Source organism: Mytilus galloprovincialis, chromosome 8 (genome assembly GCF_965363235.1).
Source record: "Mytilus galloprovincialis chromosome 8, xbMytGall1.hap1.1, whole genome shotgun sequence".
Lineage (NCBI taxonomy): Eukaryota > Metazoa > Mollusca > Bivalvia > Mytilida > Mytilidae > Mytilus > Mytilus galloprovincialis.
This window is the reverse complement of record NC_134845.1, coordinates 19335873-19362025: the sequence shown is the minus strand read 5'-3', so window position 1 is coordinate 19362025 and position 26153 is coordinate 19335873. Positions and strand designations below refer to the sequence as shown.

Here is a 26153-nt window from a genome sequence, read left to right as displayed (position 1 = left end):
TGACCAATAGATTTAATTTCTTTGGAGAGTTATCGCATTGGCAATCATACTATAAGTACATCTTCTTTTTCATATTGAATAGATGAATTATATTATTACAAAACCATTCTATTGTTCAAATGATAAGTATGAATATGAAGAAAACAAATATTTTATAATAAATTAAATATAAATAATATAACAAATAATTCAGTAAGAGTATTATTTTAAGCACAATAACAATATTGTCGTAAACTTGTATAAGCAATATCTACTTGTTCTGATACACATCTCGATTGATTCCCATAAGAGTTAATTCTGTCTATATTCCCTATTAACTTAGCCTTGTTGGAATGGCTGTATTCAACACTTGCTTCAAACATACCGTATCCAGGAAATGTCTTAAAAACAACAACATAACGAACTGATGATCTTTGATTTGTATTGGAGTTTTGAGGAATACGCTGAATTTTTGCAGAAACTACCTTGATTAACTCTAACGTTTTACACGAGAAAGGGCTCTTTGATATCATTTCGTTTATTTTTGAAACAACGAATATCGCTGATTTCTGAACAACTTTATCCTCTACATTTATTGGCTGGTACGAATAACACGGACAGTAATTTTCAACAATCGATGCATCGTAGCAACTTCTTCTACTTGGTATTTTACGGAACAAACTTATTCCTCTAGGGAGAACACAATTGTCAGTAAAGTCTATCTGCTCTTTAAAATTTTGTGTAAAAATATCTAGAAGTGTTTCATGTAAATCAAACGGCGTTGTAAGTTGAGCGGCATTATACTTAAGATTTCGGTGAATATGAGGATATCTAGATTTTAAATGAGGTGGCAAGTATAAAGATAGAAGAGGCAGATTTTTTGTCATTCTTCCAATTTCATGCTCAGTTAAGGTTCCATAGCGTGATCCGTGGTCACTGAATAAAACAAAAGCTGTATTCGTAAGCTTTCCTGAAGTATGCATCCATTTAAGTAAACTGTGTGCGTCATTATCTCCCAAGGATAAGTATTCGGGATGATGATGCGCAAGCTCAGTGACCCACATAAACACATACTTTCGTTTGTTTCTGTATTTTTCGATGCATTGCTTTCCATAATCTAGTACAATATTGTGTTTAAAATTATTCCCAAAACAAAGTTTTTCGTGTTGCGCTTCGAATGTGTTGTTGTTAAATGTTTGCTGAAACATTTTAAATTCAGACTGTTTGCTGGCCACCACTATGCTGCGGAGATAATGTGTGTAGTTTGGGTATTTCACGAGATGAGGTGGCAGGAACGGTGCCCAATCTTCCGAGAAGCAGTCGATGTACTTCCGCTTTAGTATTTCCTTATACAGAGACGGATAACCAGAAGTAGACAAAACAGACTCTACAAGAGTCTTTCCCGTTAATGCAGCTATAATATTTGGCAGCGTATTGTCGCCAATTCTAGTATAGCCTTTCAGAGGGTAAGCTTCAAGTGTATTTTCAAAAAAGTCCAATGTTTTTGGTAGTTGTTTTTCAGCTAAAAATCTAGAGGTAGAGTCAATACCAAGTAATACAATGTTTAACTGGTCTTGAGTGTCGGGCAATAAATCTCTTTTGTTAATTTCTGTATTAACGTTATAATGAAAATTAGCATAAACAGCTTTTCTGTTTAATGTCTTACAAACGACATACACAAAATCGTTCGGAACGTAAGTAGGCTTTGTTAAAATTGTTTTATCCACAAGTTTACTTCCGTGAAATCCGTCCATTAAAACTATAGCATATTCACAAGTAAGTTGACTTTGGTTAAATCCTGCAGCATATATAGCACTGTGATTTAGATGCAAGTATCCAGTATTGTCAAAATAAACAAAAGAATTCCATACGTTACATTTAACTTCTGTTTCTAGTTTTAAAGTTTCCATCACTGACGAAGAAAATGGAACCTTTTGGAATTGGCATGGTTCCCGTAAATCCTTTCTTCCTCTAGCACCAATATAATACCACAAAACACACGAAGACAGGAAAATAAGTAACAATTTTTTTACCGAACATTCTGTGTCAAAGTAACGTTTTAAATTAGCATAACGAATGTGTATATATCCCACAAAGCTCTCCATTTCTAGTGTCTTCCAACTTTTACGATGTTATAACGCAGCGATGAACTGGAAAGTTCAAGGTAGTATACAGAATTTGTATGTGGATGTAATGAACTGAAAATACAAAAATATACAGATAATATTAAAAATCAATCTAGATCTTGCAAAATATCATATTCTTTACCAAAAGACAAATATGTGGAAATTTTAACTGGTATTTTCGAACTCTTTGAGTACAAATACAGTCAACAGCTCACTGATAGCAACTCTATTGATGCCACTGCTGGGGGTTTGCAAGTCCTTGAATGTACCACATGCTTTGTTGTCAATGATTTTGCTCTGAAGGTATTTTACTTTAATTTGTATGTTTGAAAAATGTTTGGGGAAAAACTCAGAAAACTTTGATTCTGTGTTTAAATCGTAGCTAATGCCCTTTTAAGGGTGGTAAAGGGTTAATTTCGCGCACGTGTTTTGCCATTTTTATTTCACATGCAGTCGTGAAAAAGGTTCGTTATTCACAGTGTTTCGTGAAATCGACGAAAAGATCAACGTGCAAGACATTTTTTATTGTTATGGCAATTTTATTTCACGTTCTGTCGTGCAGAGACCCTCTGTAGGCCCTCCTTTATGCATCAATTTAAAAAGGGATAATCACTTGTCACTAATATTCCCTTTTTCACTTGACATTGTGATAGTTTTTTTAAATACACGTCATCGATATCCTTTAATCCGTGTATATACGATAGCGTGGGTGTGGTATGGTTGTTTATATAAACTTTTAAAATAGATGTATTTTAATTCGGTGAAACTTGTCGGTATTGAATAACATTTTCTGTATAGGTCATTTAATATTTAATATTGTTATATAAATTCATTCTTTATGCCTACAGAAGTTAGTGAAACAAGGAAAAAATGATGCATCAAATGAACAGGGGGTTGGGGCAACAACACAAAAAAAATACTATGTCAAATATACATCTAGTCAGAATGTTTTGTATATTTGAAATGTACACGTCAGTAACAGAAGGTACATGTAGATGTTGTTGGAATCGCTCAATAATGTTCCAAATTTGTAGATAAATATAACACACATGGTTTGAAAAGTCTATAATTGGTACGAAATCGTTCGAGTTGTAGGAGAGAAACTTGATAATAGCAAAGTTCTTCATTAGACAAATCGCAAGTAAGACACTGGAAGATATTGGATGTATTAGATGTCTTCACACGAGACTATAGCACACTTCACACGAGACTATAGCACACCTCACACGAGACTATAGCACACTTCACACGAGACTATAGCACATTTGTCTTTATAGATTGTACCAATGGATCCAAATAAATACAACATCTAACAAAGAGAAACATACTTTCCGAAACCTTTTTTTAACAAATTGCGTGCGAATGAAACCACGGGAAAACTTTGATATGCTTATCCAGGAAGCGGGAAAAAATATTGATACAGTCATGTACTGGTATATTTTAAATCGTTATGTATGTCTTTAACTTATATTTCAGATTAATTACTTTCCAGATATACAAATTATCATAAGTAATAATATGATAATTTGTATATCCGGAAAGCAATTAATCTGTACATATGTATAACTGATCTTTGTGTAATTAGGATTATTTTGATATAATGTTGATGTCTATTCATAGTAAATATTGGACCAACTGACCTCAGATTAAAATTAATACAGAATTTAAATACAATTACTTTTCAAAATCATTTAATAATTAGGTATTCACTATAACTTACTGGTTCAAACTAGATATCCCATACAGAACTTCATTGTATCGATTTAGGTCAGTCAACTATTTGGGCTTCATATGCCAATATTCAGAACATCAACAAAAAGATGTCCAATCCTAAACAACTTGCAGTATTTATGAATTAATTCACAGCCTGCTAGCTAATGTCATCCATTAAACAATTATTCCACAGGACCAAACAATGATATATAATAAGCAGCATTCGTGTTTAACTAACGGTTTTTTTTAAAGGCTCCTGAATTTGAATAGGTACATAATGCGGCGTGTCTAGATTTGTGTGCGACACTTAACTTCGCCTCTCTAATCTTGGACATCACAACTACAGAACAAACTGTAAAATATCATCTCTTAGTTGGGAACAGTATATATCATATATACATATATAAACAACCATACCACATATATATATGTTCCAGCAAAATCGCTCTTTGGAAGTAATAAATTATTGGCTTCGCCATTGTTTTTTATATTTTAAATTATGAGATTTAGTACGTTTAAACATTACTACAAATTGAGACTTACCTAGTAATTAATTTACCCAGGTTTGGTTATCATTTATTTTAATTTGAGTATGGCCGGTAAGTGTTCACGTACTAAAAAATAAGTTCTAAATCTTAAGCATGGTAACACAGATGACTTTTATTCGTGTTATTCTAACCTATTCCGTTATTTTCGTTTTGTCATAGAAGTGGTTGACCGTTAAGTGGCTACTAACGACCCAGTCTGTATTGTGTATGTTTGTATTTGTGCAGTTATAGTTACTTAAAATTATAGATTTAAAAATTCAGATAAGTATACAAATTGAGTTTTCTTGTTAGAAGCAAAAACAAATAGATTAATGAATATTATAAAATCGGATACCTTAAAACTGTACAAATAATTAAACTCCACAATTATAAACAAAATACTTGTAGTTATTTGTATATGGGGTATATAGGGTCAGATATAAATGTCGTGAAATTTTTCAATATTGCCATGATTTTAAAATTTATAAACTTATTGGTTTTACCGTAACTGAGATATACTAGTGCGTTTGTCAAAATAGTTTTGTTTAATTCAATTGGACACTCGAAGTCTAAAATAGGAAAATTTCCAAATGGAAGCTAGTCCGAATTATAAATTACACATACAACTTTCACAAAACAAATTAAGTAATGCAAAAATATATGAAATTATAAAATAAATTAAATGACAAAATATTTATTTTTTAACACGGCACGGAACTTTATGATCTATTCTAAAAACAGTAACTACTTACTATGTGAGTCAAAAAGATCCAGAAAATTAGGTTCAGTACAACAATTCACGATTAACAGTGTCACGTTGTTTGAACCGGATTATTATGTAAAAACCTAAACGAAACAGAAGATTAAGCTATAAATAAAAATATTTCAACTAATCAAAATTCAATTGAACACCACTCATAAAGATCAATTTGTTGTCATTTTCCTGAAAACAAAGCTAATTAAGACATGTTTTAACGTGTATTTTAATTAGGATTTTCATTCAAATAGTTTGGCCTCGAGCAATTCTGAAATGAGAAATGAACACGGTAAACAATTTATGAAGGAAATTATTTATGTAAATTAAATCTTCTATTTTCAAGTTTTAACATAAAAAATACCAGCGCTCGTTTCTTTTCCGTATACTTAGTACACTACAGGGAAACGGTTCTATTTATTTTACCATAGGCGACAGTACTAACATTTTCTAAACTTACCATTTATTATAATAAAAACCTGGACAAAACAGTTTTGTGTGGTGTTAGTACTTGTTTTAAAAATTGAAAGGTTGGTAACGTTAAAATTGTGAAATTTTCAGGTTTTCTTCTAAATTGTTATATTATTTGGAGAATTTCATTTTAACCCACGTCTCCTACAGATTTGTTTGCCCGATTAATTGTTTTTTTTTTTTTTTTTTTCATTCAAAGAAAAGATATGATAAAAGAGAAATGTTACAGGAACTTTTAGAGTGGAAAGTAAACAAAAAAAAAAAAAACAGTTTCACTTATCAAACTCAATCTCCTCACCCATGGCCCAATTTTCTCATCTGTAATTTTATTCGATATAAACAAAATTTTGGATTTTATCATGATTATCCTGGCATGCGAATTTATATATTGCTCTGCTGAGTGCAGCATTATACGACCACAGAGGTCAAACCATAACCAGTTGGGGCAAGTATAGACACTACATTCAAGCATGATACAGTTCTGGATCTCGGGATTTGGATTCGTTTCGGACAAAAAATGAATCTGACAAAAAGAGCTGAAAATTTTAAAAATAAAATAGAGAATGGAAATGGGGAATGTGTCAATGAATGTTTACCTATTACATTTATATGATCCAATATTCAGAATCCAAACGGTTAGATTCAGAATATCAAAGAACCCCAATATTTCATTTTTTTTTTAAATCAAATAGCGTTAAATTTTGGACCCTTTGGACCTGAGTATGGACCAATATGTAAGAGGGCCTCAAAATAAAAAAAAATCGAAATGCATGGTTCGATTCGGGATATTAAAGAACACCATTATAGTTCAAAATTTGATGGAATCAAACAAATTTTAATAATGAACTATGTGGACCAATTTGAAAACCGGTCCAAAAATATAAAATCTAAGTACTCGGTTAGATACAATCACATGAATTCAAGACTTTGCACTTAACCCTCATTGAAATTAAGTGTGCCATGAACATATATGTAAACAAATAGTTTTAACATGTTTCCCGCCTTCTGGTGCGGGACTTTCTCGCTGTATTGAAGACCCATTTATGGCCATATGCTGTTATCTGTTCTTTGATCGGGTTGTTGCCTCTTAGACACATTTCCCATTTCCATTCTCAATTTTATTTATTGTTTGAGAAACTAAACAATATCACTATGATTTGATTTGTAGATTTGCATTTGTTCAGAGAGTAGAAGTTAACTACGTTATTACACAGTCAAGACATCTTAAACAGTTATATTCTTTAATCAAATAAAACTATATAAAGATAGATCTGTTCTTTCTTTTATTAATTGTTGAACAATACCTTACTATATCTATACTTTCATCCATTTTAAATTTAAACAACCAGTAGGCCATCAAGATAATTCTTATGTCCTCGGTTTTCAAAAGAGCTCAGATCGCAAATGAGATATACAAAGAACATACATAAAGGTGATAGAAGTTATTCAATGTAAGCTGTCATCGAACGAACATAGAAAAACACATGTCTTAATTTCATTTTAAAAATGCGTTTAAAATGATATTCTTTAAAGATTTATATCTACTTAAACCTAGGCTATGACATGAAGAATAAAAACAATGTGATTTGATTAACAAAAAACAATGTGTATTTAATTATAAACAAAGGTGTTTTTTTTTATTAAACCAGACTGAGTGGTAGTTCGATTGAAGTATATGGGGATAATGTCCGAAATTTTTAGCAAAGATCTCGACAATCGATGTTTCAATTATCTAAGACCAATATCAATTTTTATCCTAAAATTGAAAATTTCTTGTCGATCGGAATGAAAACAACAAAAAATAAATTATTTCTCTTCTCGAGCTATATTTCTTTTAACAGATATTGTGAAAAAATATCAAGCCACAATTTAAAATGAAGTTAAATTTAATTTGTAAAAGACCTTTGAACAAACTATCGACAAAGAAACTAAGTGGTTGTATCTGAGACTAATATAACACATATGTGTTATAATAGTCTCAGGTTGTATCAAAAATACAAATCATCAAGGTACAATATCTTAGAACATTGTTCTGTGCTGCTATGTTTTACAGGTGTCATAATGTAGGAATATTTGCAAAAAAAATCTATTTTTTCATCCATTGAAGACACGATAGATTCACAATTTGGGGTTGAATTGTACAAGCTTTCAAATTAAAACATACAACAGTAAGTTCAAGTACCAAGTACTGAGTCAGGAATATGACAGTTGTTATCCATTCGTTTGATGTGTTTGAACTTTTGATTTTGCCATTTGATTGGGGACTTTCCTTTTTGAATTTTCCTCGGAGTTCAGTATTTTTGTGATTTTACTTTTTCATACTAAAGTCCTTTTGCTGAATTGTACAAAAAGTGCAAATTGTAGTAATACTTGCGAGTCTTTCAAGTATATGGTGCCATCTATCAAAATGATATTATATTTTTTGTTGGTATGTTGTTTGTATGTCTCTACATAGTTGCAATTAGAATATTGTAACACGACTGTCCGTCCGTTCGTTACAATGATATTTATTTGTCATTTTCACCACAGTTGATATTCAAATTTAATTTGTGTAGGGCTTTAATCATCTTGATTTCAAAGTTCAAAGGACAAGGTCACATCAAGGTCAAATTTAGTTGCAAGGGAATTCTCCGCTTTATGACATCCTTGTGAATACTGATGTACATCCTTTATTGATTGGAAGATAAAAAAAAAAGAATCAACAACCTGTTCCTATTTAGTAATGTTTCAATTGCACCTCTGTATGCTGTTTCTTAGCGTAGAGGTTAAGATAGAGTCTGTTTCCATAACAAAATCTAATTTGATAAGGCCAAACTGATGACTCAAACAAAGGTATTTTGTTCCATGATAAAGATAATCCATTCGGAAGTATAAAATACGTTATCGTTTGTTTCTGTTTTTTTCCCTTTTCTTTCAATTATGTGAATCTTTTATAGTTCCTAGGGTTGGACCCCCTTTCAAAATGACTGGACCAATGCCTGAATATCGCTGTGGTCACACAACTGTTGAATAATATTTTTTTTGAAATAACATTTTGAGACATCCCTTAAGAAATAGACGCCAATGAGTTTGTAGGTGTTTTGTTGTTCGTCCTGAACATGGATGGAAGTTTATAAGCAACCAACAATCAATAAATCAATGTTGTTGTCTTTTTTGCAGTCCATTTTTTTTTTATTCATACTGGTATGTCTTTAACGTTAACTGTCTTGAAATTGTTGAGCTATTACGCAGCACGGGTTTGTGCGGAAGCCGGTTAGAGTCAGGGTGGAGTTTTATATTTAAGACTTATATTATTAATATCTTATATATTTAACGAATTAGCTAAGTTGTTATAACGACTTAACATATTTATCTTGTGATAACAACTTAGCTAACTTGTTATAACGACTTAGCTTACTTGTTGAAACGACTTAGCTAACTTGTTTTAACGACTTAGCTAATTTAACTCGTTATATCAACTTAGCTAACTCGTTATAACGACTTAGCTAAGTCGTTTACACAACTTAGCTATCTCGTTTAAACAACTTAGCTAAGTTTTTAAAACTACTTGGCTAACTCGTTTAAACCACTTAGCTAACTCGTTTAAACCACTTAGCTAACTCGTTTAAACCACTTAGCTAACTCGTTTAAACCACTTAGCTAACTCGTTTTAACCACTTATCTTACTTGTTAAAACAACTTAACTAACTCGTTTAAACAACTAAGCTAACTTATTATAACGAGTTAGATTAGCTAAGTCGTTATAACAAGTTAGCTAAGTCGTTTGAACAACTTAGCTTAGTTGTTTAAACGAGATAGCTAAGTTGTTTAAACGACTAAGCTTAGTCGTTATAACGAGTTAGCTAAATTGGTATAACGAGTTAAATTAGCTAAGTTGTTATAACAAGTTAGCTTAGTTGTTTAAACAAGTTAGTTTAGTTGTTTAAACAAGTTAGCTAAGTCGTTTTAACGAGTTAGCTAATTTGTTTAAACGAGTTAGCTAAGTTGTTTTAACAAGTAAGCTAAGTCGTTATAACAAGTTAGCCAAGTTGTTATAACAAGATAAATATGTTAGGTCGTTACAACAACTTAGCTTAGTTGTTATAACAAGTTAGCTAAGTCGTTATAACAACTTGAAAATAAAACTCTACCCTGACACTAACCAGCTTCCGTAGGTTTGAACAATTTGACACGACATTTGTAATTCAACTCGCACAACAATACTGACTTATTTGTTATCGTAATGTACTTAGTTAAAATAAACATATTCATATTTAAAACACCAATAAAACACAGCATCTATGACGACTGCACCTGCTCCCCGTCACAACGTTTAAACTATACTAGGAATATTTTTATTGAACAAACAAAATGAACAAGGCGAAATCGAAACACAATAGAAAAGAACTCGATATATGCGGTTTTAAATACCTAATTAAATAACGACATTTTATCAATAGTTTCAAATAGCAATGTAATTTGCTGCATCATTACTGTATACACTAAACATCATTCATTGCATATTAGTTAAGCATGTAAATTACACAATTGCACTGTTACACAATAAAAGATCTTACCTTTAAAATATGTGCAGTAAAATTTTTACAAAGGGAAAATGTCATAATACCTTATAGTCAAAGTCATAAGGCATTCACCTGGCCAATCATAGATAAAATGTGATAATCGCTTGTTTGACCAAACCCTCAAATATCAGGTAACTATATATCATTCTAATTCAACAACGTTTGTAACGTTCATTTTGATTGGATAACGTCACTTTCTTACATGGCATCAATTGACAATTGATGCTATGGGACGTACGCGCAGGCGCAGACGGCATATGACAGATTTTAAATAATGTTTTAACGTTGTTTTCTGTCAGTTTCATTAGAATGGAGATAACAATATTGTATTTTAAGCTCCGACGGCATCAATTTGGGATTTGATGGTCGCAAATACCCGTTTACTGTCTCCACTAACGCGTCGCCAGTAAACTTAATTTGCGACCATCAAATCCCCAATTGATGCCGTCGGAGCTTAAAATACAATACAGTTATCTCCTAATTGGAACCGTTTAAGGTATATGAACACTGATCGACTTAATAAAAGAATTCATAACTGGGCGGAAAATAGTTTTAGGCGTTTTAAAGCATGTAAAAAGTCAAATTATAGACTGTACATATCATCAGTTTGAATCGTGTAATATTAGTGACTGGTATAATGACACGAAAATTCACAAAACTACAGTGTTAGCCAAAATGGAAGATAAACTTTTAACCGATTTTAAAAATAAGTGGAGGGAGTTGAAAGATCCGGCCTGTGTAAGATAATATTTTTGAATAATTATTTATATAGCAACATATCATATAAAACAACCTTTGTAATTGAGCGACCTTAGTTGCAACTCACTGTTGATATGTATAGACAAGAAGCAATACATCACTGTTAGTTTTAAATATCACAGCAGAGTGCTGATCCTGGAATTGAGAAGGAGGTGCTAATTCACGAAAAGGAAATATATGTCAACAAGCGTAGCAAGGCGAAAAACAAACGGACGATCTTGTGCTAATAAAAGGCATTTTATTTTTATCAAAAGCATACGCTCTCCCTCATTAAATCACCACTCTTAGTTAGTATAAATACATAATGATAAATCTAAAATCACCACCAATCTTCAAGTTGTAATTTCATACTCCTGTTTACATATACTTTAAATAGTTTCCATTTACACTGCACTTTCACACATTTAACACTACAGAATGGTAATAGTTCCTTGCCCTGGACGGAGAAACAGCGTGTATCACTTTTCAAGGCTTTAAATTGACCCAAGCGGGATAAGATCACACGCTGCATTCAAGGTGAACAAGCTACCACTAGACATCCGAGGCGGTTGTAAATAAAACGAAAACTTTGATGAAAATGTTAACTATTAATAACAATAACATTGGGCAAAGGAGAAAATACCAGCACTTAAAACAAAGTTGGACCATTTTTTCCGCAGCATGTCTTTTTCTTCATAAACATATGCTTCACCACGAACAGAAAGCAGTATTTCTGAGATTTTTTACGGGACGCGAACATAGGTGTTCGCCCTAGCCTGGATCTACTTCTGTATTGAGATAGAAAAATTTAAAGAAATATATAGAAAGTTTGGATGTGATCATAATGGTGGATGGATTATCAAATGCATGCAACTCGGAAATATTTGCGCCGTCGTATTACGTACATGGGGGGACATATACTTGCCTCCCCATGCCGCTAAAGTTATATTTGCTTAAGAGCAATAAAAACACATCTATTTCCATAGCACGTTTATTTCAAAAGAGACAGATAACATCACATGACAAATATGCATCATTATCATACAAAGGGACACAACTCTCACGACTAAACTACAAAACACATACGACCATACAATACAGATACATAACATCCCGCCCCCAAAAAGAAAATTTCCCAAATTTTATCAAAATGGTTTATGTGTTTTGTCCATATACAAATTCAAGAAGAAGACAAATGCACTTTTACATTCAAACTATGTAATGACTTCCGTATAAGACTAAAATAATTTCACAAATAATCATGTAAATACATTTATAATAACTGAAATACTCGTGGCTGACCAGTTCTCACAACTAGCATCCATTGGCATACACACCAGTATCAACAATGCAGAAAAATCCGAACGTCTGGCATCTCGATCTCCCCCTTAGGACCTTATGCACGCATTACGTTCATTCAACAACACAAAAGAATATGCATTTGATACATTTACTCAATCTACTAAATGGAAAGTACTAGAATATTCAATTTGTCATAAATGTAGCTGTATACAACAAAATGATAGATAATCATCAGAGACCTTTAACTCTTAAAAATGGTAAATATAACATCAAAGAAACACTTCATAAGTTACATATGCAGTCAAAAGAAAATACGACTAATTCTCCCTCTCTAACGTGTTCAATCTCTCATATATCACACTCACAAAATAAAACAAAGATGGAACAAATGAAAAGCTCCAGAAATGTTAATATCAACCTAGGTTTTATTTATGACTATTATCTCACCGCTACTGACAATCCGCTATCAAATCAGTCCAACTGTTAACAGAAATATATGTATTAAATAAAATAATGAAAAAAAAATCCTTCAGACAAAAATTGAAATGAATTCATAATTAAAGTCGGTGTTTTCCTTGTAACTGGGTAGCGTACGACGAGATAAATCTCACACGTACCGTCTGTAGTATAATTTAAATAGTTCAATACTGCAACACATTTTCCCTGCTAAATTCTAAATACACATATAGGTCAAGCTGATTAGTTAGTAAAGATAACGCCAATTACTTTAGCAATTATTTTCGAAGTACTGCAAGATGATAGGCCGGGACGTCACATGACACATGCTACAGTTTTCTGCACACATAAACATACACAGCTGTATTTCTTGATGTCAGGCTGACCAACGCCAAATTGCGGTTAAAATTTAATTGTTTGTGTAGAAATTTCGATTGAGTCCAACAGTCCAAATGAAATTAAAGTTCAGATGACAATAAACAATTGCGAAATACTTTCGATATTAATATGCATGTACAATGTTGTTTAAAAACAGTTCCTTGAATTTTACCGTTTTCTTTTGTTGACGAAAACTCCCATGGTGATTCAGTCTGAATATTAGTAATAAATCCAAATTAAACTTTTGAAACATCAAAATTTTACATAAAATCCAAAAATTGATTCCAGTGTCAACTGCATGGTACTGCTATACTCCACTGAACGAAAATGCCAAGATTCCAACGTGGTCAAAAGTTAAATAATGGCGCCGCCAGCCTCGTGGTTTAGACTTGTAGAAAGTTGATTCTTCATCTTTGGGGACAGCTCACATAAAATACATTTAAAGGGACCCGTTTTAAGTCCTCCACCATATTACGTACATGGGGGGACATATACTTGCCTCCCCATGCCGCTAAAGTTATATTTGCTTAAGAGCAATAAAAACACATCTATTTCCATAGCACGTTTATTTCAAAAGAGACAGATAACATCACATGACAAATATGCATCATTATCATACAAAGGGACACAACTCTCACGACTAAACTACAAAACACATACGACCATACAATACAGATACATAACAGTCGAAGAAAATTTAAATTCACGCTGTTTAAAATTTGCGATATCCGGGTGTTTTATTTTCATAAATCATTTAATAAGTTAGATTTTGGTTCATTAGACATGTAAAAGTAGATTTAACACATACACAGTAAACGGTTCATTCTCGTGTTGCTTTAGCAAAATTTAGATGTGGTGTAGCACCCATCAGAATTGAAACTGGTCGTTATGAAAATATTGATATTGAAAATAGATTATGTTTTAACTGTACTGATGACGTTGAAGATGAAAAACATCTTTTGTTAAACTGTCCTGTATATTCAGATATTCGTAATGTTATTTTTAACCATGCTAGTATTGTTGACGAGAATTTTTTAAATATGTATAATAATGAAAAAATTATGTTTCTTTTTACAAATGAAAATATGGTATTTTATACTGCCAAAATCTGCTATGAAATTTTAATAAAGCGAAAATGTATTTTATATTCATGATAGTTGACTTGTATTTGTATTATAATTTAAGAAAAAAATGTTTTATAGTCTCTCATAACTCTTTATAGAGTGGCTCTTGTTGTTAACTTGTGTTTTAAAAGCTGTATATTTTATATGTAACAAGTGGTGAGACTTTAATAAAGTATTTGTCTTGTCTTGTCTTGTCTTGTCTTGTCTGTCTTGTATCCAACTTTTTAAAATTATAGGTAGTACAGGTAAACAAAAAGTTGGATAGATGAGATCAAAGGTAATCAAGGACAAAGGGTTTTTTAATTTTAGAGTTTGGGTTGAATAACAGATGAAAAATAAGACTGAAAATTATAGAACATAGAAGAATGACACAGTTTAGAGTGAATTTAATATTTCCTGCTTATTAATTGATATTTTGATCTGATAAATTCGGGTAAAATATCGATGATGTAATAATTACAGAACTGATTGACAGATGTCATTTAGTGATTAACATATTTGTTACGATTTTCTTTATTACATTACAATATCCGTATTAAATATCGGCTTGCTTTCTACTATAAGACTAACAGGAATTTATTAATAAGTTTAAAATTCTAACATTGCCTTTCACCTAGAATACAGATTATTACAATTTGTCAAGGATGTGTGTGTCGCCATACAAATGTATTTTTGTATATCTACCATTCTTATATTTTGATATTATTTTTATTTAAATTACCTATATTTTTACCTATGTTTACCTGTAAAAATGAATGCGCGCAAATGTAATAAAAAGCTGCGCGCTAAAGTAAACATGTTTGATCCCCAAAATGTTAAAATTTTGTTTTTATATAACAAGGCGTTCTGACGCAATACCCGCGAGAGTAGTCGCCATTAATTAAAGTGAAAGTTTGTAACATTGCCTCTCACTAAGAAATACAGTTATAATTTGCCGTTTGCCGTATAGATATGTCGCCTGTAACACCAGATGTACATCTTGTTTCCAGGCTACATATCCTACTTAAGTGTGTTGCATTTCTTTAAGATATTACATGCAAAAAAATAATGCTTTTCCCAATAACCTTTTTACAGTGCAGTGGACAAATTATATCAAAGATATTCAAACAGTCTACCAGCACAAACTCAAAATACGGACAAGACGGTAGATTGGTGGGGGAAAAGGGGGGGGGGGTCGGGGCGGGGGTCTTAATTTAACTACTATGAATTTTAAGATAAAATATGAGAATATAGCTCTTATAATATGCTTTCAGATATGAGAAAAAAAATGGGTTCACGGGACGCGTTTTCTTGCTACATAAATAACATAGGTAAATACACAACATTTCTACTAGAACTATTCCCAGATTTCTATTACAAAAGTTATTTTATCGAGTTATCTCCCCTTATATCTGAGTAATCTACCCTTTAAATGGCAAAATTTCAAAAAAAAATGAATAAAACAAAAATAATCTGATTTTTGTTAACTACAGTCGTAAATATGATAAAACATATAACGTTCTTATGTTGTACTGTTACACCACTGTCCCAGGTTATTGGAGGGTTGGGATCCCGCTAACATAATTAACCCCGCCACATTCTGTATGTATGTGCCTATCCCAAGTCAGAAGCCTGTAATTCAGTAGTTTGTATATGTGTTACATATTTGGTTTTTATTTTGTACACAAATTAGGCCGTTAGTTTTCTTGTTGAATTGTTTTACATTGTCATTTCGGGGTCTTTTATAGCTGACTATGCAGTATGGGCTTTGCTCATTGTTGAAGGGCGTACGGTGACATATAGTTGTTAATTTCTGTGTCATTTAGTCTCTTGTGAAGAGTTGTCTCATTGGCAATCATACCACATCTTCTTTTTTATATTTAGTACACATCGTTTATTTTTTTTCCATTTAACCATATTTTAGTTATTAAATATAGCAAAAAGGATCAGACACAAGTTATAACAACTTTGAAAGTATTCTTCTTGTATAATAAGTTATAACTTATAATCCTTGGGAAGTCCTCTTCTTGTATAATAAGTTATCACTTATAATCCTATAAGTATCAAGACACGCAATAGAAACATTGGATAGTTATAGTTTTGCACACTAGTTATACAAAAAAAAATATTCACCATTTCCCAAAAAGCTATACAGCAATCCCACGCAAAAAAGCTTATCCATCAACATTCTAATCTAATCTAATAATAATAAAAATATATATATATATATATATATATATCTTATGAAGGTCAAAACGTTCACTTTGCCAAATAAAAATTCAAGACTTCTTTATTTAAGAATGTATTTTGACTAAGAGTAAGATTTTCGTTTCTGTTTAGTAAACTACCAAAATTTAAAGACGGGACAAAAAGTATTTTGTCTTAAAAATAGAAATTCTGATGGTTGCATTAAGCGGACATTAAAAAAAAATGAAATCTATCTGTAGTAAGACAGCCGTACCTAATGGTTGCCTTAAGATCCCCAACATTATAGTATTTTGGGAGTTTATATTGGTGTCATTTCTTTCTTAGGGAATACTCAAGTTTGAGATAGGTTCTACTTTGATAATTGCGTTATCAATTCTATTCCATTGCCTTAAAGTATTTGGAAAATATGATTGTTTTGTAAGTTAAATAATATTTTAAAAAAGGTGCTATAAGATCATGGTTGTTTCGAAGACCATTTCCAAAAATAAAATGATACAGGAGGTGATATTAGTGGTCGTAAATAATTAGGAGCTTATCCGTTATAAATTTTGTAAAATAAGTTTGTTTATTCAAGTTATATTTCCATTTTGAACTCCAATCAAAACTGTTGATCTTTAAACTAAACTATTATATTTCAACAATCAATAAAAACTGTGATTTTTTTCTATCTGTCATTTTAACTTGATAGATTTGTGGGAAATGAAGAAACTTGATAGCAGAAATTAAGTTAATATTTTAAAAAATATGACAGAATGAAATTTTTTCTATCTTATATCTCACATGATTCAGTGTAGCAGTCATGTGCATTTTAACATGATAGATTTGTGGGAAATGAAGAAACTTGATAGCAGAAATTAACATACCTGTCAACTCACCCGTTTTTTGCGGGTGACACCCGTTATTTTCACCTCTCACCCGGGAGTTTTTCTTTACCCGGCGGGTCCCGGGAATTTCTAACATTACCCGTTTCACCCGATTTCTGACCGGAATTGTTTCCGGTATTTAGAAGCAATACGACCTTCGGTTTTATCGGTCTTTTTCAATGTAACCAAAAGTCAAAATGTAGGACTGTTTACCTGAGCTACGTAACGATATTAGTAAAAGGAAAAAGTATTCATGTTCATACAGTAAATGTTGGGAATCGGAATTTAAATGGGTTAAACCAAGTGAAAGGAGCCAGAATGATGCTTATTGCACACTTTGTAATTCACATATCAATGTTAGCGCAGGGGCAAGAAATGATCTTGTCAGACATTCTAAAACAATGACTCATTCAAAGTTGGAAAAATCTCAGGCAGAATCTAAGGGCATGGCATCTTTCTTCACAATGACCAAAAGTGTTTTGGCTGATAAAGTAACTAAGGGAGCTACCATTTGATTTTTATGGGGGGGCTAGGATGAAATTTGAAAAAAATAGGCAGGACAGGAGTTTTGAGTAAAAAAAAAAGGCAGGATGAGACACTTTGTAAAAAAAAAAGGCAGGATGACAATTTAGGTAAAAAAAGTCAGGATAAACTAATAAAAAAAAAGGCAGGACCGAATCGAGTGAAAAATAAAAAGGCAGGACAGAGATTACAACTAAAAAAAAAAGCAGGACAAAATTTTTCATCCTAGCCCCCCCCCCCCCCCCCCCCCATAAAAATCAAATGATAGCTCCCTAATGCAGAAACTTTATTTTCGTACTTTGTGGCTGAGCACAACCTTTCCTTTGCAGTAACTGACCATTTCACAAAATTGTGTAAATTAATGTTCTCTGACAGTGAAATAGCTTCAGGTTATTCCTGTGGAAAAACTAAAACCACCCAAATAGTAAAGAGGGCCCTTTCAGTTGAAAATAACAAAGTGGTAGTTGAAAACAAGCCAAGATTTTTTGTTTTGTCAAAACTTGCTAAAACATTACTGGTTTTGCCAAACAGCAATGCAGACAGTGAGAGGGCATTTTCTTTAGTAAAGAAAATAGCTACAGAGTTTAGGGCTGATCTTAATAAGTATACACTGTGTGCTCTTCTTTCTTGTAAAATGAATACACATTTGCATTGCTATGAACTGAAACCAAGTGCAGTTCTTTTAAAGAATGCCAAGTCTGCTACTATGGAATATAACAATAGTCTGAAATAAACTTGTATACATGTTCTAACTGTTTCATATACATATTGACTATATAAATTATATGTAAACATATTTTTGTTCTTCAATTGAGCCCGCAAAATGTCGTACGCGTTATGACCTGAGATTTTTTTTCTCAATGCAGGTCATGACCTGACTTTTCATTTTCAGAGGTTGACAGGTATGAATTAAGTTAATATTTTAAAAAATATGACAGAATGAAATTTTTTCTATCTTATATCTCACATGATTCAGTGTAGCAGTCATGTGCCCTAGATACCGTTTTAACAAAATAACACCTTTGATGTATTAGTCATCTTGGTTAATACAGAGACAAATAAACAAATAAACAAATTGATAACCGATATAATTTACCCAATTTTACGCATTTCGCTGTATTTATAGATTTTATCATTTTACAAAACAATTTTAAGTACTAATGTTTGATTGTTATATACTAATGTTACATGGAAGAATTAAACTATGGAAGGAGAAGAACATACACCTCAAGAACGAGGAGTCAATTGATGTCCTCCGCAAAACACGAGAGCAAGGACGTATACAGTGGAGTCCCCGGTGTCCACGCGGCCGGTGATATCGCGCATTAATTTAGCTAGTTTCGTCATATCAACAAAATAACACAAATAAAATCGCTCTTGTTATTGTTTTAGGCTTCCCTGAGACTACTATGTGCTATAGTAGTCTCAGAGCTTCCGTAGGGATAAAACAAGAATAAAATTGATAAGTTCAAGAGCTAAATAATAACTGCCATCACGTGATTTACAATATTTGGCCAATTTCCATTAAAAAAAAAATACATCATCAGATAAAACTTGTTTTATTAAAGTCACATTTATATGAGATGGAAATAATGTTTGCTCTGCATCCTTAGCAGTGTGCTTGGTTCAATTTCAGCTATATTTCGGAGTATACAATCTTTCCTTTATTCAAAAAAGATATTTAAGGAAGGCATGCGCGAAATCACTGGACATTGGAGGAATTTCTCTCATAACAGGGGTTTTCCTAATTTTTGACACGCATTACATTAAATCTTGAGGGTGAAACCATACAAACAGAATATTTTATAAAATAAAAATATGTTACGAATGTGTTCATACAATATTATCCAATTATTGGTTTTATCAGTTGAATGAAGTGAAGTCATAAGTCTTGCGCGAATACACCGGACTGCACCGTAACTAACTAACGTCTAATATACGTCCTCAAAGAGAGATATTAAAATTTCAACTCCCTCAGGCAAAGTTCTAACAAGAATTTGTTTATTCTTTTCCGGTTTATTTTGCGACATATTTATAACATCTAGCGTTTCTACTCATTACTGTTACAACATTATTGTCTTCAAATTAAGATGTTGGCTTTATTTAATAAGGTTAATTAAGCGATTCGTTTGTAACGTTTTACTGTCAGTTGATACCACTTTTCAACTCAGTAGCCAGTGGTTCGATATTGACATGATTTATGACATACAATGTTCTCAACTATTAATTTCAATTTATGAGTTTGACTGTACCTCCGGTATCTTTCGTCCCTCTTTTAGGAAGTTTCTCGTTGATATGTTACAGCAGATTTCACTAAGTGTGTAGGGAAAGGTAGAATCCTTGGTTAGCTTGCTTGTTAGCCGAACCGTGGAGTCATTACTAGGTAAGGTATACCTCCCTCCTTTCGGAGTAGTCTAGTCTTACAGACAGACAGATTTGTTATCTGTCGGACTATTCTACTCTTAAAGGAAGGTAGTTTGCCTAACCTAATAATGCGGTTCAGCTAACAAGCTTGCTAACCAATGATTCTACCTTTCTTTACACACTTAATGAAATCTGCTGTAAGGAAGTATTCAGAAACTCAGTTCCCAATTCCCTAAGGAAAAGTTAACCTTAAATGAATTTGGTTATATTTTTAGTCCCTTTTTTTGGTTATATCAATCCCTCCCCAACATTCTCTCTTCATGCCAGACAGTGTTCATCAGCTCATCTACAGTGTACCTGTCCATATTTTGTACTGGCTTTTGAATAACTTGTTCTTGTCCTGAATACGACCTTTGTTTGTAGTTTAAACCACTGAAATCGATCAATTGCTAAATCTAGCTAAGTCGCCGAAATATGGTCAAATATGTCTTTTAATTTAAAACTGTATAATAAATTATTGGTTATGAAATTTATTATGAAAACATGTAACATAGATTTAAGCTAATAACCGGAAATGAAAACATGTAAATGACTGACTGCCATTTTATGTATGTGCCTATCTTTAAATAAGTCAGTTGTCTTTTGTTACTGTAAATTATAATTGTTTTTCGTTCTGTGTTATATATAAATCAGGCCGGTAGTTTTCTCTGTTATTTCGTAGGCCTTTATACTGTGCTATGTCTACGTCATTTGGTCTTTAGATGCAAGTTTTCTGATCACACCACACTTTTTATTTTGATCTTAAGCTGTTACAATAGTGAGTAAAACTATGTTATCAACTTTGAAAAACCCACACATTCCTTTGTGGTTTTATTTGCTCTTCGGCGTATAATGTTTTTCAAAGATACGTTGATGTCAAGCATCACTAAAGACATTTATGGTCGAAATGCCCATCAGTTGCATTACAGTTTGGTACCGTTAATGTTAATGTTCCTAGAATGATTTGAATAATGAAATTAGAACGGGATATGCAGTGGTTTTCAGTGGTTTTGCTTGCTCATTTCGACTTAGAAAAATCAAATAGAAAATGGTGCATTTGTTGAGGATTGTGATCTGAAATATACATACTAGTATCATTCTATACTATTAAACGAGAAGACCTCATTTTGGGTGTCGCTTCTCTTCTTTCCACAATAAATTATTCATCATGCCTCTGTATCATATGGGTACAGTGCATAATCGCATTTGTCATCCATTCATATGATTATTCAGATTGAGTTATTTTGGGTGAAAAACGAGAAAAAAGACGTCTTGATATGTTTCCGTCATTGGGCGAATTTTAAGTCAGATAAGACTTCCGCTTTGCGTTTTTCTGTTTACTTTGAACATACATTAATACTACGAATACAGTGTATTTTCTGCCTGATTTCATACGCAAGGGCCCGTTGACTGCCTAAGAGGGGTCCGTTCCGGTCATGCTTCAGTGATTCCCTATATAAGCAACCAATCATTTTCCAGAAAAGGGGGGGGGGGAAGCAGGCCCCTAAATCCGCCTCTGCCCCGACCTCCTTTAATGAATGTTCATAATATACAGATAAGCGCTAAAATTATTCATGTGTCATTAAAATAAATAGAGAACAAACAACAAAAAAAGGATCTTTTTGTGGAAAAAGGAGGAGCCAGGCTAGAAAAACAATTATCCTGTCCCAAATTACCTATGACTTTTGATACCTTTTCTGAAATTCTCAAGTCACTAAATGTTTTACAAAAAAAAGAAGATTCGGTATGAATGCCAATGAGACAGCTCGCCACCTTACGGCCTTCAACAATAAGCAAAAGCCGATACTGCTGCTGTGGATCAATTATTAAACTGAGAATTGACTGTAAAAGGGACACTTTCTGACGTCTGGAACGGGTGTTTTTAAGATCGAAATTTCAGGATTGGCCATTTCGGGAACCAGGATTTCTCTTTTCGAATTTCACGATGTCGAGATATTTAATTTGTATAATAATTTCAGAACCTCGGGATGTCATATTTTTAAGCCCAGGATATTCAGATCAGGGTCCCTCCGCAGTGGCGGATCCAGAAATTTTCATAACCAGGGACCCGTTGACTGCCTAAGAGGGGCCCGCTGCGGTCATGCTTCAGTGATTCCCTATATAAGCAACCAATTATTTTCAAGAAAAGGGGGGCGGGCCCCCTAAATCCGCCTCTGCCCCGACCCTCTTTGACAGATGTTCATAATATACAGATAAGCGCTGAAATTATTCATGTGTCATTAAAATAAATAGAGAACAAACAAACAAAAAAAAAGGATTTTTTTGTGGAAAAATGTCAGGAGCCGGGCTAGAAAAATAATTATCCTCAGCTGTCCCAAATTACCTTTGACTTTTGATACCTTTTCTGATATTCTCAAGTCACTAAATATTTTACAAAAGAAAGCAGATGTGGTATTAATGCCAATGAGACAGCTCTCCACAAGAGACCGAAATGACACCGAAATTAACATTTAAAGGTCACCCTATGGCCTTCAACAATAAGCAAAAGCCGATACTGCATAGTCTGACATAAAAGGCCCCGAAGTGACAATGTAAAACAAGTCAAATGAGAAAACTAACAGCCTTATTCATGTACAATAAATGAACGGAAAACAAATATCACTGAACCACTGAATTACAGGCTCCTGACTGGAATGTTCATAATTCATGTACACTAAATGTATGTTCATAATAAAATTAATAGAAAATAAAAAATGGGAATTTTGGAAATAATGGAGGAGGGTTAAAAAAAACATTTCCTGTCCCCATGCACCTATGACTTTTGATACTTTTCCTGAAATTCTCACGTCATTAAAACTTTTACAAAATTCTTCCTACAATACTTTCCATCCTTTCAAATACGCTCTGAATGCCTGCCATTTCGCGGGTGTGTTCTAGTACTATATTATATAGCTTCATAATTAGCCAATTTCTAATCTTTATTTGTAATAAGGGTCACAGATAGAACTGACAGTTCCGATTTTTATACTTATGTTATTCAAACGGGTGTAATTCTAAATGATAGATTTGCTTTGAAAGGGACGATCAAAAAGAAAGTAAAGCAATGAATCGGTGGAATACTCACCAAGGACGCATATAGACATCCAAAATCTCAATCCTTTCCTATCATATATACGTAAACATAATTATTTATCATCGTATAGACGTAAACATATCCACTATCAATCACCAACTGATTAGTATTTTATTATATATTTATCTAACCTCTATTACCATATTTAATATATCATGTATTCCTTTGATTTGTCTATATTATCTCCTTACAAGATGTATTTACTTTTCAAGAAAGTGTATAAAGTCTCCTAAACGAAATGGGAGCCTTGAATTCAGTCGATTCAAACATTTCGGTTCATTTTCGTTCATTCGTACAGTTTTTCCTACTGCATTTTTCTCTTCAAGAATAAGTCCAGTAACAATCTTCATTTTATTTAAAGCGTCTCATTGAAACGTAATTTTGTTAATTCAAATCACTGTTGAATATATATAAATACGAAACAATGTAGTACAGATCATGCGCATTTTCCCCCTTATATAGAATGTTCATTGTAAATTTCATATGACTTATTTACGTTATGGTAATTTGATATTGATATGATCTGTACAATATCTAAGTAAACAAGTCTCATTATTTCATATAAAACTTCTCAAACTTTCTTAAATTACCAACGTTATTATCTTACAAAATACAAGTGGTTTTAAAATAACATTATTACCACACAGCCCATAGTGATAGTATAATATTACCTTGGATATAGAAGTTTTTAAAGTAAAATGCTACCCATTTCCTTCAACATGAAACAAAGGATTTAAATAATGTTTTGAACAGCGGTATAACCACTGTTGCCTTTATTTGACTGCTTAAACTTTATCCTGTAATCGAGTTTTCTACAGTACTATATGATGAAGATTAAAAAGATGACATAAAGCAATAAACATATATATTACGATTAAAGTCTCCTGGTATCCTGCTTCTGTTGTGAGCGATCGGTTATATTCAAATTAATGGTTATGTCACAATGAAATAATCCATTTTAATTTTACATTAAACTATTTTGATTTTTACTGCTTTTAAGTAAACCAACAAAATTGCTACGGAACAAAATGGTGTATTCACTATAACAACGCTTTTCCCTTCCTGTAACAGTCCGTTTTGCTGCTAGAGATGAGCATTTCTAAATATTCTGGTTTTTTTATATAAGGTTATTGGTGTTGACTGAACAACATGTGTGTATGTGTTAAATATTTGTTTTTCGTTCTTTTTTTTTTACATACATAAGGCCGTTAGTTTTCTCGTTTGAATTGTTTTACATTGTTTTATCGGGGCCTATTATAGCTGACTATGCGGTATGGGCTTTGCTCATTGTTGAAGGCCGTACGGTGACCTATAGTTGTTAATGTCTGTGTCATTTTGGTCTTTTGTGTATAGTGTTAATGTCTGTGTCATTTTGGTCTTTTGTGGATAGTTGTCTCTTTGGCAATCATACCACACCTTCTTTTTTGTAAAAGTTCACTATATCTTACGAATCATGCGTATGAAACCGTACACATAGATAACAATAGCAAATCTTTACGTGTCCTTCAAGTCGCATTACCAAATCTATCAATCAAAGTTTTAATAGTACTTGTAGTAGCATCTATGGATTCTTTCTTCTGTACAGCCCTATTCAAAATCATTTTGAAGATTCGACTATGCTACGAAATAAATCAGATTCGCAAGGATCAACTAAACATGCTCACTTGTGTGCCTTCTTGATACTTTACAAAGCTGCTTCAACTGAACTAAATTACTGTCTCCATGAGATGTTGTAAATAAAGGCTTGTTTGTTAATATTCCGTATCATATTCAAAAATGATACACGATGGTGATGAGGTAAAGATTGTTGTTACCGACATTGTTTATCATCTTAATGACATGTTAATGTATTTTGTTATTTCTCCTAATGAATAGCACTTGTACTGTTCAGTCTGGGTTTTTTTTTTTTGTGGTATCCGTTTAATGTGGTTCTGTTCTTATATATCTCGTCATTTTGTTATTGTTCTATGATAATTTTAGTATTTTTGTCTTTCATTTTTGCTTATATGCTTTGTCTAACGTTATCAGTGTCTGAGTAGAAAGTTGATGAACCAGGGGTATGTCAAAGAACTTCTCGTCCTTTTTCTAAAAAAGTTTATCGGAAGGTACCAAGACCTTGTTGATAAATATTCCGTATCAACTTCACACATAATACACGATGGTCTTGATGTATAGATTCTGGGTACTGATGTTGTTTATCATCTTAACAACGTGTCTTATAGTTCTTTCATTTGTCTTTGTTTTATTATTAATGTATGCGACATTCTTTTGACGTGGCTCGGTACTTATACATCTCGTCAATGTGTTTGTATTGTCTTTCATTTTTTGGTGGTGTGTTTTGTATATGCGACTTTTTGTATTTCTTTGGTTCTTATAACTTGACTCTGTACTTTAAAAGATCCCGTCATTATGATGTTGTTCTATTTTATGTCATTATGATATATTTCTATTATGAATTACAATATACGTTGAACCACAAACGTCAAAATTATTCAATCACGTAGTGGAATTAACTATTTGTGGATTCTTATAAATTCTATACATAACTTTTGGACAGTCTAGTTTAAATCTCGGTCTATTTCTGAAATTTATTCTTACATACTTTTGATTTTTTAACCCTGTATGCTAACATTGCCTAGGTAAATTTTAAAATTGTTCGTATGCACATTGAACGACAAATCTATGTGACGTATAAAATTTTCTGACAAATGAATGAATGTGTTTGTAGATAGATGTTTTTGTGTTCTGTTAAATTGTTCCTTTTAATAGTTATTAAAAGTACCAGGATTATAATTTTATACGCCAGACACGCGTTTCGTCTACATAAGACTCATCAGTGACGCTCAGATCAAAATAGTTAAAAAGCCGAATAAATACAAAGTTGAAGAGCATTGAGGATCCAAAATTCCAAAAAGTTGTGCCAATTAAAATTGTCAAACATTTCGGTTCATTTT

At 32.5% G+C, this 26153-nt stretch overlaps 1 long non-coding RNA gene across 2 annotated transcripts; it reads right to left on the bottom strand.

The window, feature by feature from the left end:
- Positions 1-135: 135 nt before the first annotated feature.
- LOC143085263 (uncharacterized) lies at positions 136-23692 on the bottom strand. Of its 2 annotated transcripts, none has more exons than XR_012981288.1 (4): positions 23340-23692; positions 5098-5191; positions 4362-4432; positions 136-2177 (listed from the first exon to the last, which is right to left on the bottom strand). It is a non-coding gene; the product is annotated as an uncharacterized LOC143085263 (long non-coding RNA). The 2 variants fall into 2 exon arrangements; XR_012981287.1 differs by lacking the exon at positions 23340-23692 and adding an exon at positions 23191-23330.
- Between the last annotated feature and the right edge of the window lie 2461 nt (positions 23693-26153).